Consider the following 16,198-nt stretch of genomic DNA (forward strand, 5'->3'; position numbering starts at 1 on the left):
TTGGGGTGATATGGTACTAAGAGGTCCCTAAGATAAGATGGGACCTGATTATTCAAAACCTTATAAGTAAGAAGAAGAATTTTAAATTCTATTCTAGAATTAACAGGAAGTCAATGAAGAGAGGCCAATATGGGTGAGATATGCTCTCTCCTTCGAGTCCCTGTCAGTACTCTAGCTGCAGCATTTTGAATTAACTGAAGGCTTTTTAGGGAACTTTTAGGACAACCTGATAATAATGAATTACAATAGTCCAGCCTATAGGAAATAAATGCATGAATTAGTTTTCAGCATCACTCTGAGACAAGACCTTTCTAATTTAGAGATATTGCGCAAATGCAAAAATCAGTCCTACATATTTGTTTAATATGCGCATTGAAGGACATATCCTGATCAAAAATGACTCCAAGATTTCTCACAGTATTACTAGAGGTCAGGGTAATGCCATCCAGAGTAAGGATCTGGTTAGACACCATGTTTCTAAGATTTGTGGGGCCAAGTACAATAACTTCAGTTTTATCTGAATTTAAAAGCAGGAAATTAGAGGTCATCCATGTCTTTATGTCTGTAAGACATTCCTGCAGTTTAACTAATTGGTGTGTGTCCTCTGGCTTCATGGATAGATAAAGCTGGGTATCATCTGCGTAACAATGAAAATTTAAGCAATGCCGTCTAATAATACTGCCTAAGGGAAGCATGTATAAAGTGAATAAAATTGGTCCTAGCACAGAACCTTGTGGAACGCCATAATTAACCTTAGTCTGTGAAGAAGACTCCCCATTTACATGAACAAATTGTAATCTATTAGGTAAATATGATTCAAACCACTGCAGCGCAGTGCCTTTAATACCTATGGCATGCTCTAATCTCTGTAATAAAATTTTATGGTCAACAGTATCAAAACCAGCACTGAGGTCTAACAGGACAAGCACAGAGATGAGTCCACTGTCTGAGGCCATAAGAAGATCATTTGTAACCTTCACTAATGCTGTTTCTGTACTATGATGAATTCTGAAACCTGACTGAAGGTTTCAGTGGTACCACTGAAACAAGTGGTAGTATGCAGAAGTTCTGGATGTTTGAACAATTTGCTTAGAAATTTTCTTGTTGGGGTTGCATTTTACAATGGGGGCAAGTGTTCTTATTAGGGGATGATCCGGATTATTTAGTCATACTAATAATCAGGTCAGGTTTGGGCCATGGGCTGGTGCTTCACATTGTTGCATCAATGACGCCACAGAACCACATTGCCTCCTGGGTGGCAATCACCCAGGCAGACAATCAGTTTATTAATGGGTTCACTTGTCAGAGGTGTTCAGTGATGACAATATCTTTGTCAGTATTCTCTCAGGATTTGACCTTTTTTTCTGTTTATCTTGTGAGTCTTAGGCTGGGCATGGCTGACCTGCTTGCCTCTCACATCTGCATTCAATCATCTACTCCAGTGCATTTTAAAAGACCGGCTCATACGTCCACTCGTTGCTAATTCATTCACACACCTCCTGTGCTGGCCGTGGTCAACCTGGCGAGCTGTTTCCATCCCTTACCTGTGGTACTCTTTGGATTTTTTTGGACAGATGCCTAGTTTTTTTTACTTTGACTCTTCTTGTTTGGTAAATAAAAGCACTTATTTCACTTAGTATGTGGTTGTTTGCATTTTGGGGTACAATTTATTCATCAGCATCCAACTTTTTGGGGCCTGGTATTTCCTGTCTTGCTGTATGACACTCACAGTACAAGTAATTATTTACAATGAATGAAGATGGTCCTCTTCCCCAAGCCACCAGTATTTCCAACTTAGACATCGGTGTCTGTCTACAAAGGATACCACTTGATTTGAGTGTTTTACATGAGGTAAAGTGTCAGTGTGATTCCATTCTTAATGCAGGTAAAAGCAGTTGGACTCAGTTCCAGACCAAGATTCTAGATACTTGTTTAACGAATTCCGGTGGTTAAGGAAGGTAATTTTAATCAGCATTTTATCTCTTGTCTCCACTGATATTTCTAATGGTCTTATTTCCATCTATGAAATGATTAACCTGGACCTATGAGCAGACTTGTTTGTATAGATGTCATATTAACTGACAGATTGTGGCAGTTTGAAGTGAAGAATTGATTACGTATGTCCATATTTGCTAAATAACATCAGGATGTTGCTGTGCCAGATTGTAAAATAAAAGATTTATAATAAGACAGATGGTGGACTTTATAAATAACTTGGCTTTCAGGAACTGTAATGTTGTAAAATGTGGAGCACTTTTGTCTTTCCGTTTATTTGTCAGTACTGAACTAGGTAATAGGACCTTTGGGCATATTATATATATATATATATATATATTTGCTAACCGACTTCACATATAATGAATTTGAAGGACACACTTGTGTGCATATCCAAACTTTCACTATTGCATATTAACTTTTACACAATTTATATGTACACTCCAGTATGTACATACACACAAATGCACATAGAATAAGAATTCCACTGAGTGCTGCAGCAGCCATCTCCTTCCTGCAGGAACAAGATCAAATCAGGTGGTTTATCTGATGGTGAATCTGACATGAGGCTAAACTAAAGGGCCCTGCTCAGCTTTCCCTTATCAAACCCTGCAAACAGCAAACTCCACAGCCGAGCCCCTCACAGGGGAGACTGACTACAGCCTCAAGCCGTGTGGCAGTAAGCCCACAGTGCTATTCATTCCATAATGGGACCAGAGCCCAGTGGTCTGAGGTGGCTATTAGCTACAGGTTCTGCATCTGATATTATTTAATGTTTTGCAGTGATGGGTGAAAGAGCACGATGCAATCTGAGTTTTGGCACAAAGTTAGACTTGAGATGACCTTCTGTAGTGATTCAGCCTGTTATTGTCTCCATGGTGACAGAAGAACTTTCCAAAAAATGAAAGAAAATGAAGGGCACCACATTCCAGCTCATAGGTATTTGGAAAATCCATCCTTCTATGCCCACTTACTCCAGTTAAGGGTCACACAGGGGCTGGAACCTATCCCAGCAGTCATAGGGCATGAGGTGGGGTGCACTCTGGACAGGACACCAGTCTGTCGCAGGGCCACATATAGATAAACAAACACATTGGACTTGGAAAATAATTTTTTTTTTATTTTGTCTCTGTACACAACCATATCTGCTTGTACTGTGAACTTTAGCTTTAATTCAAGGGGTTTTACCAAAATACTCTAATAACCATTTAGGAATTAGATCCAATTTTAAAGGCAGTCGCTCTGTTTTCAGAGGTCGTTTAGCAGCATCATGCATTTATAAGGGGAAAATGACTTTGAAGTCATGTAAAATAAATATCAGTTCACGCACACCAGGCACTCTATTCTCTCCGTGCAGGTGGGGAGTCCACATGGAGGTGGCACTATGTTCTTTCTTTAGGCTAAAACCAACTGATCCCCATAGCTGTAGAATGGGTCACCAGGTGCTCACCTGTTCATCGATCTACTGACCTGGGACCAAATTGCAAAAGGGAGGTACTACTAGATATCACAGCTGCCAGGATCACTGGAGGCCACAAACCCCTCACCATGATAAAGCCTCAGACTTCCCATGTTAGGTGAAACATAATAACCATCAGAAGGGATGTGAAGTAGAGCCACTGCTCCTTCAGGGATCTGGTGAGGAGGAGGTCTTCAACGCACATCCAACTGGGAGCCAGGTAAGAACACACTGGAGGGACGATATCTACCAGTTGTCTTGGAATACCTTGGAACCCACATGAAGAGTTAGAGGACTTGGCGAGAAGGATAGGAAGTGTGGGAGGAGCTGCTTAGTGTGCTGCCACTATGACCCAGCCCCAGATAAGCAGTAGAAATGAATGAATGAATGAATGAATAAATGAATGAACGAATGGCCCAAATGTGTCAAAATAGTAAGACAACTTTACTTTCATCCTAAAACCATAGTCTACCTTCACTTAACTTTCATTGCTTTTAAATCTATTCTTTTTGACATATCTAGTCCCCTCTGGTGTGCATGTGTGCCTCCTCCCCCAATCATTTGATAAGAAACCTTAAGTGTAGGCCTGTCACTGTAGATTGCAGAGTTATGTAGTACAGCCGGAGAACAGAAACCTGCTTTAATGAGTTCCCACCATAACTCGTGTGAATGCAAAACTGGTGTACATCTTTTTCATTTTCTCATTATGCACTACATAAAGCTGGGGAGCATAGATCCCTGGGTACATAGCAACACCGGGAGCATGGGACATTAAGAACATGGGATCTTGCAAACATAGGACTCCAGCACTGTGATATCCCCAAATTTGTCATTTAAACCTGGACAACATGGGACCCTGGGAACATGAAACACTGGGTACATAGGAGCCTGGAAACATTTGAATCAAGAATTGGTGAACATCGGACACTGGGAACCTAGGAATTGAGAACTGGATTACAACTGACACTGGGAACATAGGAATCTTGAACTGGGAAACATAGGACACTAGAAACATGGGAATCTAAAAGTGGGGAACATAGCACTCTGGGAACACAGGCATCTCAAATGTGGGAACATATTACACTGGGAACATAGCAATCTTGAACTGGGAAACATAGGACACTGGAAACATGGGAATCTAGAACTGGGGAACATAGCACTGCGGGAACACAGGCATCTCGAATGTGGGAACATATTACACTAGGAACATAACAATCTTGAACTGGGAAACATAGGACACTGGAAACATGGGAATCTAGAACTGGGGAACACAGGCATCTCGAATGTGGGAACATATGACACTAGGAGCATAGTAATCTGCAGAACTGCAGAACATACAACACTGGGAACATAATCTAGATCTGTGGAACACAGTACAGGTAATATAGACATCTAGAACTCTGGAAAATGGGACACTGGCAACATTGTCATGTTCCCCTTATATGTCATTTTCGATTGGGGAACAGAAGACCCCAAGAACATAGGGCCTTGGTAAGATGAGACCCTGAGAACACAGAATTGACCTAGTCAGTTTCTTTCTTTTCCAAAGCCCAGGTACCGTTCGAACCGAGGCAAAAATGTGCTCATGGAAGGTCTGCTCTGTTCTCTGCCCCTGGCTAAGATTGCGTCCCTACATCTGGAGTAGGTCGCAGGGCACCGGACTATGGCTGTCCACTGCTCCTTGTGGTTGGATTTGGATTGTGTCTGGCTGTAATTGGGATGGGTTAAATGCAGAGCACAAATTTCATTGTGTGCATCCATGTGTGTACAATGACAATAAAGGCCCGTTTTTCAAGGTTTTTTTCTGCCTGTTTGAAATATACTGAACACCGCACATTGGAAAACAGAACGGAATAAATATAACAGACTTTCACAAGAATATGACACCAAAATGGGCCGAGTCCTGTGTGGCTCCCTGCAAACTTTAATGCTTAGACGAGTTTGATATAAACACTCAGAGGAGACACAGACGGGAAAGTCCCGAAGATATTTAACTCACTAATTCTTACAGCGGTTAGTTCTTTGTCTTGCTGCTCATCTCTCTTTCTCTCTGCCTGAATCGTCCCACTGTGGCAGAAGAATCTGGGAATCCAGCTTATGCAAAACAAACATTTGCTTTTGCTTCATCATCAAAGAATTGATAAAAATATACGTATTTGTGTGCAGACAAGTAGATGTACACGCACACCTCCATCTCACAAGTATTCTTTTATACTTTTTTTTTTTGCTGGAGGCGCTTTATTCCTCCAATTAGTCTTGTCACGGCCCTGACAAGTCTTGTTTGCTCTCCCAAACTCCAAAATTAAAACTGTCTTTGACTGCTGTCTTCCAACAACACAAAAGGGAAAAACATCACTTTGACTGCCATTTGGCACAGAGATATAGTTGTATCTATGCTTGCGTGGCTAAAGTTGATTTCTAATTTATTTTCTTGCACCAGGTTTGTGCAGTTTTCTCTGGACTCAACCTGCAACCTACTTCATCATCTCATTTAATGTTTACCATTTTGTCTTGACATTTTAGAAGATGCCTCGTAGAGGAACGACCCACAAAGCAGCAAACCATTTTTTCTTTTAGGAATTTTTATGAATAACTGGTGGTCTTGGTCGTGAACAAGGCAGCGTCTTTGGAAAGTCTGTCAAACTGTCATGTCACTCTCAGTCTCAAGTAATTCCAATCACACCTTCTCCTACTTTCTATCATATATGTGATGATAAGCTTGTACTCTGTAACAAGCCCAGACATGTCCAGCAGATGGCAGAGAGACAAAACTGTATCATATCATCATAAGAGCCAGGTTAAAATTCAAATACCACAAAACAATAAATAATACAAAATAAATCCATAATCTTGTTATAAGAAAAAGAAATACATGTCTTAAGATTTGGCTTAAAAGAGCCAGCCTATAGTAATTTTGTAATATCAGGTGGCAAATGTTGCCACAAAGTAGGTGCATAAGCAAACGCTCTCAAACCCACATCATCCATGAACCCATAGAAACTAAGCAATGGCGGACTTTTAGCACCGTCAGCTGTGGGACCTTATATGTAGACAGGCATGTGCCTTTCCAAACCATGTCCAATCAACTGAATTTACCCCAGGTGGACTCCAATTAAGCACTGTACAGTCCATCTGTAAAGTATTCACGGCGCTTCACTTTTTCCACATTTTGTTATGTCACTGTTGTGTGGGCCGCTGAAGAGGAGGTACTGCTGGCCCACCACCACCAGAGGGCGCCCTGCTTGGAGTGCGGGCTCCAAGCACGAGAGGGCGCCAGACCAGAAGAAGTGACAGCTGTCACTCATCCTCTGCACCAGCTGTCACTTGTTCATCATCACCACCATAAAAGCCGGACTGCAACTCCACCTCCCCGCCGAGAAATCGACTACCATTACCAAGGTAATTCTTCTCTGCTGTAGTTATCAGTGTATCTAAACTGTGATCTGTGTGCAGCCGCATACCTGTGAAGTCTGTGGAAGACTGGATTGGCGGATAGTGAGAGGACGACGGTCTTCGTCTCTCACTCCATCCAGAAAGAAGACAACAGGAGCTGCACGAGTGATAACCTAGTTTGGAGGTGGAGGTGCTCCCTCCTAACTGTGTTGGGACTGAGAATTACTGAGTGTGCGGACTCACACTCACACATCATATTTCTGCTTTCTGCCAGCAGTACCAGGGTCGACAGCCGAAGACAGAGGCCACCTGGGGACTCGGGACTTGGCGGCTCCGGTGTTCTTCAGACCGTTGGTGGTGGAAGCCGTGTGGGACGCGGCTTCTCTCTCGTCGGGGGTCTTCTATCTTCGAGCCTGCCCACACGTCACCTGGTGTTAAATTGACTGTGCAAATTACCGTACGTTTCGTTGTGTATTATCACAACATTAAATTGTTACCTTTTTGGCTTATTCATTGTCTGTTCATTTGCGCCCCTGTTGTGGGTCCGTGCTACGACACCTTCCCAACAGTCACAGTCTTATTCCAAAATGGATGAAATTCATTTCCCCTCAAAATTCTCCATACAATACCCCATAATGACCATGTCTGTCTGTATGTGGCCCTGTGATAGACTGGGGTCCTGTCCAGGGTGTATGCTGCCTCACAGACTATGATAGTCTCCAGCTCCTCGTGACTCTTAATTGGGGTAAGTGGGTATAGAATACGAATGGATTAACAATACAAAGAGAAATTGGTCTTTGTTAGAATTTTTGCTGATTTTACTCAATATTACATAATCTCAGCACCCATACCTTTTTTGGAATCTTTATGATGACACAAATATATATATATATATATATATATATATATATATATATATATATATATATATATATATATATATATATATATACACAAATTGTTTCATTTCGACTTCACTGCGGAGGCAAAACTACAAAAACTGTGTCACTGTCCAGTTACTTATGGACCTGACTGTAATCACATGATCTGAAGACATCAGCTGCACGGTGTCAATAGAATATGTGAAGAAGCTGCACATTTAAACCCAATTATGTTGTGGAATCAGATGTGGAACAATCTGAACAATCCTCTCTGTCTTGGAAACAACAAGCGAACAAGATTTCAAAGGAAAGCTCGTGACCCACATGATTTGTACAGTTCATGATGACATATCATGCACACTAATTGCAAGAGGACGTATGGGCCACATATCTGCATTTCCATCCCCCCCCCCCCCCCCCCCCCCCCGCGGGCTGCAGAGCCGTCCCTTCTTCTCTGATGTGTTTTTCATGTTAACACTTTACAGGGCCTTAGGTACATCGGGTGGCTGCTCTCCATACACAGCCCCAACCAACCCATTTTAGAATGTTTTTGGAATAACATCAGTTTTTATTTTTCAATTAAAGTTTAATACTTTTGTCTTGCCCCCCCCACCTTTTTTTTTTCAAAAGTTTCTATTTTTCTTTGTGTGCTGTTTTATCTTCTCAGTTCTCTTTGTCTTGGAACAATACCAGCTGTGGTTGCTAACTGGGTTTTGGTTCACACTCAGTAATTCCAGAAGAAAAAAGAAAATAGACAATGGAGGAGATTGAAGGCAGTTAAAAGACAAAATGTAGAAATGTTATTTCAAATATTTTACATTTCAAGTCCTAGTTTTTGTTTGGTACGAGGTCTCTTCTGAGGATCCTTAGTTATTGCTGGATTTATTTGTTGAATGAGTATCACTTACATTGTGACTGAACGTCACCTACACCAGTTTGGCCATGTGGTGCGATGTTCTAAGATCCAAACCTGTATATACAAGTATATATATATATATATATCTATTATATAATATATATATATATTATAATATATATATCTATATATATACGAGGTCTATTAGAAAAGTATCCGACCTTATATTTTTTCAAAACCATATGGATTTGAATCACGTGTGATTACATCAGCATGCTTGAACCCTCGTGGGCAATGCGAGAGTTTTTCAGCCTGTCGGTTACGTCATTCGCCTGTGGGCAGTCTTTGAGTGAGGAGTCGTCCCCACGATCGTCGATTTTTTTCTTGTTTAGAATGGCTCAGAGACTGCTGCTTTGTTGATAAAAAAATTTTTCAAACTGTAAGCACAACTGAGTGGACACCATTCAATAAATTCAGCTGAGTTTTCGGTTAAAATTTTAACGGCTGAGGAGAGATTTTGGTCTGGTAGTGTCGCTTAAGGACGGTCCACGGCGCCTGACGGCGATCTGCGCTTCGATCGGCGGCAGCGTCTCGCCGTTTCAAGTTGAAAACTTCCACATTTCAGGCTCTGTTGATGCAGTAAGTCGTCAGAGAACAGAGAACTTTCAGAAGAAGTCGGCATGAGGAGTTTATTCGGACATTCCATTGTTAACGGTCATTTTGTAATGAAAGAACGTGCGGGCAGAGTCGCATGTCGGGCCGGACCCGACCGCGGGGGGTCGCGGCAGGAAAAACACCTCCGTTGGAAATCTTAACGGGCAAGTTGGAACATGCCCAAGCTGTTAAACAAGTTCTCAGTTACTCACTTGTTGAAAAGCCATTAAAAAGCCGCTGAATTTTACAAATGGTTTTCAACACGGAGGTGTTTTTCTGGTCGTCGGCGCACACAGATTTGCGTCGTCGTCACGGAAACGACTCGGCGATTTGCGCGCACGTTCTTTCATTACAAAATGACCTTTAACAGTGGAATGGCCACATAAACTCTCAGGCCGGCCTCTTCTGAATCTTCTCTGTTCTCACTCACGACGTCCTGGGTCAACAGAACCTTAAATTAGGATGAATTTCAGCTCGAAACAGCCATACAACGTCGGCCTGGGAGCGCTGCGCGACGTCCCGCTCCGTGGAAGTCCTGACAACCGACATAAACACCCCATAATCTCTCAGTCAGCCGTTAAACTTTTCACAGAAAACCAGCTTAATGTCTCGAATAGTGTCCACTCGGATATTCCTCACAGGTCCAGAAAAAATTTTGATAAAGCAACGCGCGCCCTCTCGAGCAGCGTGTGAAAACAAAAGGAAGTCAGGCCCGAGAGGGCGGGACCACATCTCACTCAAGCCTGCCCACAGGGAAAGTGACGTCACCGACACGCGTGAAAAAACTCACGCATTAGCGCACGAGGGTTCAAGCATGATTGGTGTAATCGCATGTCATTCAAATCCATATAGTTAAAAAAAAAAAATAAAAGGGTCGGTTTATTATCTAAGAGACCTCGTATTATATATATATATATATATATATACAGAAAAGCTAATATAGCTAATATCCGTATAAATAGAAAAAAGCAAAACTTTTGAACACTTTACACCTTTGACAGATACATCATTTCTGTTAGGTGTCCTCTTATAGTTTAATATATAAAACTCACATTAAAGACGTCATGATTATCTTAGTTTAAACACCTAAATATATATTTTGGTTGAACTCACCTCCATAATGACGCAATGGTTTGCAAACAAGTTGCCGCAAATGTTTGTTTACATGACAATGAAATCTCGGCCTCCCCCAGCTAAAACGTGATTACGTGCAAGATTTGACACCGAGTAGACCACCAGCCTATAGACTATAGGGTTTGATGCCAGGTGAGGTGTCCTCAAGCTGTAGTACCTGCCTGTGTATTGAGACAAGACACTGTCATCGTCCATGTCTCAGTCCACCCGCTGTGAATGGGCTCGGGGCTTGCCTGGGGAAATAATTGCGATGGACCTGGCATCGGCATCCCACGGAGAGCCGAAGACGTCAGACCTTTCTCCACTTCACTCTAGCATGATTATACAGGACTTAGTTTTGTGTACTATGTCTTGTCTGTAGCTAGATCTCACTCATCAACTGCTATATTTCCTTCATGTGTGGTATAATATTTGGACTGAACCCTGCCATGATATGAATACTAAGATTTATGACATTCTGACAATTGTCTGGTCATACAACTATGACTTTTTTTAGCTCTCATACCTAAAGTAACTTGACAATTGGAGCAATCCTCCAATTCTTTTTGCCTATGTTGATATCACAAGGTGGCAACACTAGAGTTGCAGAAATGCTTGCACGCTGAAAGGGGGTTTATTCATCTTGATGTTCAAATTTACAGGCTTGCTGCTGCAGTGCCAAGGGTGGTGTTGGCTACATGTGTTTATGCAGTCCGTCCAGGTGTATAATAGTAGTAATTAATAATCGATATTAATGGTTGTCCGCTTGTCAGACACAACTATAAAACTCTCTGGTGGTAAATTAGTGTTTTTGTGTCAGTTTGTCCATCCAGACAAGCACTACAGCGTGCTTGCAGTTGTCTGACATTCCTGATTAAATCTAGGGATGTCCTAGATTCCCAATCAGCCCAATAAAAGTTTTTTTTTTGACTGTTGTTTGTTGGTTGCCATAGAGTTTAATTCAGAGCTGCAATGCATGGTTTTAAAAGTACATGATTCAAGAATTCACTTTAAATATGAAACAATTCTTTTGTTTTCCGACACAGATTTCAATTTCAATTTATTTTCATTTATATAGCGCCAAATCACAACAAGCTTGCCTCAAGGTGCTTCACACAAGTAAGGGCTAACCTTACTACCCCCCAGAGCAAAGCACACAGGTGACAGTGGTAAGGAAAAAACTCCCTCTGAGGGAAAGAACCTCAAGCAACCAGACTCAAAGGGGAGACCCCCTGCCTTGGGCCATGCTACAGACACAAATTACAAAAATAATTCACAAAAACGAACATACAGGAAATTGTTGCCAGTGCACAGGATGGTTTCCGGAACGATACCAACACCCATCTCTGGATGGAGCTGCACCTCAAACAGAGAAAAAGAAAAAGCAGAATCGAGCATCAGAAAGAAATCAATCAACAGATCAACAGTGTCTTGGTCCCATTTCATAGTGCAGTACAGCTGCAGGAAAAAACGACCAGCGAACCCACGGTGCAAGTTTGAGAAGGACATTATTGCCTTGTCTTTAAACAATTAACTAATTAATTACATATTGACAGATCTTACCGAAAAAAAAAAAAAAAACTTTTGTTGTCACTGATGTTAGTGAGGTGTAGAATTATTAAAAGATTTGTTTCTGCTAAAACACACACATACTGTACACATGTTCACACCCATCAGACAGATACAGACAAAACCCCCCCAAAAATATAAAGCAGTGTATTATTAGATGACCCTGGATGTGTTTTGGATATGTCCATGTGAAAGCAATCCTGGTGCAGACCCACGTGATTTACTGGAGGTATCTGGACTAGGAAAGCCTGGGTATTAGGGGCTGTGCACAAACTGCAAGGAGAGGATTTTGACGTGCAAGTTCTACTTCTTTGAAAGAGTACTGGCACTAGCAAAGGTGTTTTAGAAACAATACTGTTATGTGCCGACGCGGTTGAGGAGCGGACCTGCGTCTGACTGAACCCAGCGCTAAATAACCAGAAAGCGGTTCCAAAACAAAAACATTTATTTCCCTTTCCGTGCACTAATTGTGTACAACATAATATATAGCTTGTCTGGTGGAGTGAAAGGACGGCGCGCTCGTCCAGCGCCCAAAGGGGATCGAAGCCCGGCGCTTTCTGGACTCAAACTCACCGCCAACACCCCCCAGGGGACACGACAAACCTGACTCTGTGAAGGATAAAAGAGGTGAGGTAAGTCAACAGCTACAACTAATATCCTTCAAAGGCACACGCTATCAGCAACACATTCAGGTCTGACTTAGCTTTATGTAAATGAGCAGCTTCTCACAACAGGTGGAGGATCATCAGTCCGCACGCCACGGCCGTGAGAAGCGAGCTGCACAATTCTCATCAATGTTCAAATATACTGCGTACAAAATACCACAATTACTATTAACACTTATTCAGACATCAATCACCTCTGATGTGTGCTGACAGCATGTTTCCCTCACCCGTCCTCCTTCACAGGCATGATGTGTCAACCCAGGCGCGGTCCTCAGCAATCTCACAACAAACGTCACAAGGTCGAGTTCCCCAGCAATCTGCTTGAACCACTCAGGGCTTAAATGCAGAACGCCATCTAATTATCTGCTTCAGCTGAAAGTCCCTTAAGTCTGCACGTGAGCATCATCCACAGGTGCTGCGAGTCATTAGGCCTGCACGTGGACATCCTCCACAAGTGCAGCCAATAATGTTGATGAGGGTGAAGGATTCTTCTGCCAGCACCGTCTCCACAGACAAAAATCAGTTTTGCATACCACCTGGAGAGCAAAGAAAGAAAACAACACAAAAACATCCAGCCAAACCCCCCAACACACAACAAATACAACAATAAACCATTTGAACATTAAAGCAGCAGGAAAAAAAAAAAATTGTGATTAGGGGTGAACGATACACAGAGATCACGGTTTGGTACGTACCTCGGTTTTTGAGGTCATGGTCGGTTCATTTTCAATACAGTATGGGAACAAAATGCAAAACCTAAATTTGCTTGTTGTTTAAAACCAACAAGTTTACTGTAACATTATACAAAACAGAAAAAATAAAATAATTGCAAAGTGCTGCCTGGTAATAAGTTAAAATATTCTCAAATAAACAACAAATGTATAAAATATTAATTCCTAGTAAACAGCTTTTAAACAAAATCTTTCCACAAGTAAAGAGCAGCACAACGGTTCCAGCATGAAGCCCTGTACAGTTTTATTTAACCTTCATATTTTTGCCAGAAAAATTAACTTGTCCAAAACTGTCACACTCTATAAGGGATTTTTTTTTATAAGGGATGTTTAAAGAATCCCTTTACTTTCGTACAATTTATTTTATTTTCTATCTCTTTCTATTAACTGTTCCTTTAATGTTTGTTAATATATCTTTTTAAATAAAGTTTTGAAAACAAAAACATTATGGGAGAGGCAAAAAAGTGAGTAAAACCACCTTAAAAATATTTAGAATCACAAATAAACTTGATTCTTGGTTTGTTTATTTGTTTTTTCATTAAAATTGGCCATCACTTTTTAAAATAAAATAACTTCTCAATGCCAGGGCTTCTCAAAGTCTGGGGACTATTTAATCACAGCGCAGCAAACGAGGTCAATCGGCTGAGCGAGTCCGAGTGAGGAGGATTGTAGATATCCCTCCGCTCAGCGCTTGACAGGCTGCTGCAGCAGAGGAGGAGGGGGAGACAGCCACTCGGTGACAACAGAGACTTTCACTTTCAGTTGCCAAACATCAGAAACGTCTCCAGTAAGACCAGGAAAAGTAGCTAGATTTGTCGCTTGTTGCTTTTGAGAAAATAAGTCGTCAAGAGGGTTTGGAAAGTTGCCATATTTAGCGAGAAAGTCGCCAAGTTGGCAACACTGAATGTAAACGCACGCAATATGAACTCACCTGTGCACAGCCCTGTACCGAACCGAACGTCCCGTACCGAAACGGTTCAATACAAATACATGTATCGTTACCTTATCTTACAGATGACTGTAGCAATCAAAGAAGGTATTGAAAAAACAGACTTCAAGTAAAGTAGGTGGACATATCGTGCTGTATCAACATCCACCAGTGTTTATTTGTGTGACAACTGAAGAAGATCCAAAACCATTGAAGCATCACTTGGTCCAAGCTCCTTTAAGAGACACAGTCAAAGTGATCCCATATCACATCTGACACCTCGAAGCATGAGAAATTGATTCAGTGGCATAACTATTGATCGAGTTGGGGTTTGAACTTGTGCTTCGTCGTAGTAGAGAGGGAGAAGTCCTTCGGTTCATTTGTTATGAGGATCGATGGTGTCCTATCATGGGGGAGATCAGCTCAGTCTTTTTACTCAAAGAGCTCAGCATGAGATTAGATGAGTTTACAAATGTCTGTTTGAGCTCAATACAGTTTGTATCTGAGTAGTAATATGTGCCTTCATGCTTCGAGGTTACGATTTAGGCCTTGTGAGTGAGCACGACAAAATAAAGCAGTGAAGTTACCGTTGCAGTGATTAGCATTAATTCTTCTGTAATTAATTCATTAAAATTAATGCATTATTCCTGGAGCCATATTTGCAATGTTTGTCTGATATGTGCAACATGTCAGCAAAAGATACAAATCCAGGTAACAATTAAAAGAGTGTCGAAACATTATTTTCTTGCAGTTCAGAGCATACTGTGGATTTTAAGTGATTTGATGCAGATATTAAGTGATTTCAAAGGGACAGCTGTGATGTGGACATAAGACTTTGAAACAGCACTGCTTCATGTTAGTGACGTCTATTCTTACCTACTTATTGACTGTTGTTAGACAAATGAAAGAATGAAGAAGCAGACATTTGATGTTTCTTTTTGGATGTTTGATGATCATCATGTGGAACTCATGGAACATATCAAAGCTTACGAAGTACACAAAGTCATGTGAAGGCAGAATTAGCTTTAATTTCATTTATACAGCAGCAAATCACAATAAAAGCTGCTTCAAGGCGCTTCACACAAGTAAGGTCTAACCTTACCAACCCCTAGAGCAAGCACACAGGCAACAGTGCTAAGAAAAACTCCCTCTAATGATACTGAGGAAGAAATCTCAAGCAGACCAGACTCAAAGGGGTGACCCTCTGCTTAGGCCACTCTAACAGTTACAAGGTTTTGCAAAGTCTTACAAAGCTGAAGAAACAGAAAACAGGAAATCAAACAACATAATAATATAAAGAAGATGAGAAGTCCACGCAGGCAGCACCACAGGCAGGCGTCATCCGGCATTCCTCACGCCGTCAGTGGGCCTATCACCGTGACAGGCTCACCCCAAATGCAGAATGCGGCTGTGTGGCATTATTCCTGAAGCAGGCAGCTCTATTCGCAAACCAATCAAAGCCTCAAGAAACAGAAATGCAATGATGCCAATCAGCTGTTTAGTGATTGTCACATCCAACTAGTGCATCATGGGAGTATCAAAGCATATGAAGCCGTGTGAAGCCAAACCATTTGGCATTTTGTTCCATTTACTGTGCAATTTTAGTTCTATTTAGCGTGCAATTTTGGTTCCATACATTTTGTGCTATTGCACGGCATGACCACTGCACGCTCACACTAGCGGCGACGACACTTATCTTAAAACAAACATGGCGGGGTTTGTTTTGGTGACAGACGATGATTTAAATTAGTGTATTGGACAGCGCAGTCTCCTTTGAGGGTGGGGGCTAAAGGGGTCAAATGTGCAGCATATGACATCATTTCTCTTCTTCCGGGGACAAAAACACAGCATTGTCTCTGAGTTTTTAGGCAAATTACATGCAAAATGAAAATACAAAGAAAAAGTGACGATGTGGTGGGAAAGTGGTGTTGCAGTTTGTTTATGACCCAGAGAT

General features: G+C 41.6%; 1 long non-coding RNA gene across 1 annotated transcript in view; it reads left to right on the forward strand.

The window, feature by feature from the left end:
• Positions 1 to 15,988, forward strand: part of LOC117522921 — a 1,044,039-nt gene extending 1,028,051 nt beyond the window's left edge. The window contains exon 4 of the long non-coding RNA XR_004564374.1: positions 15,860 to 15,988. This is a non-coding gene — a long non-coding RNA (uncharacterized LOC117522921). The remainder of the gene's footprint in view (positions 1 to 15,859) is intronic.
• The last annotated feature ends 210 nt before the right edge of the window (positions 15,989 to 16,198 follow it).

Source organism: Thalassophryne amazonica, chromosome 13 (assembly GCF_902500255.1).
Source record: "Thalassophryne amazonica chromosome 13, fThaAma1.1, whole genome shotgun sequence".
Taxonomy (NCBI): Eukaryota; Metazoa; Chordata; class Actinopteri; order Batrachoidiformes; family Batrachoididae; genus Thalassophryne; species Thalassophryne amazonica.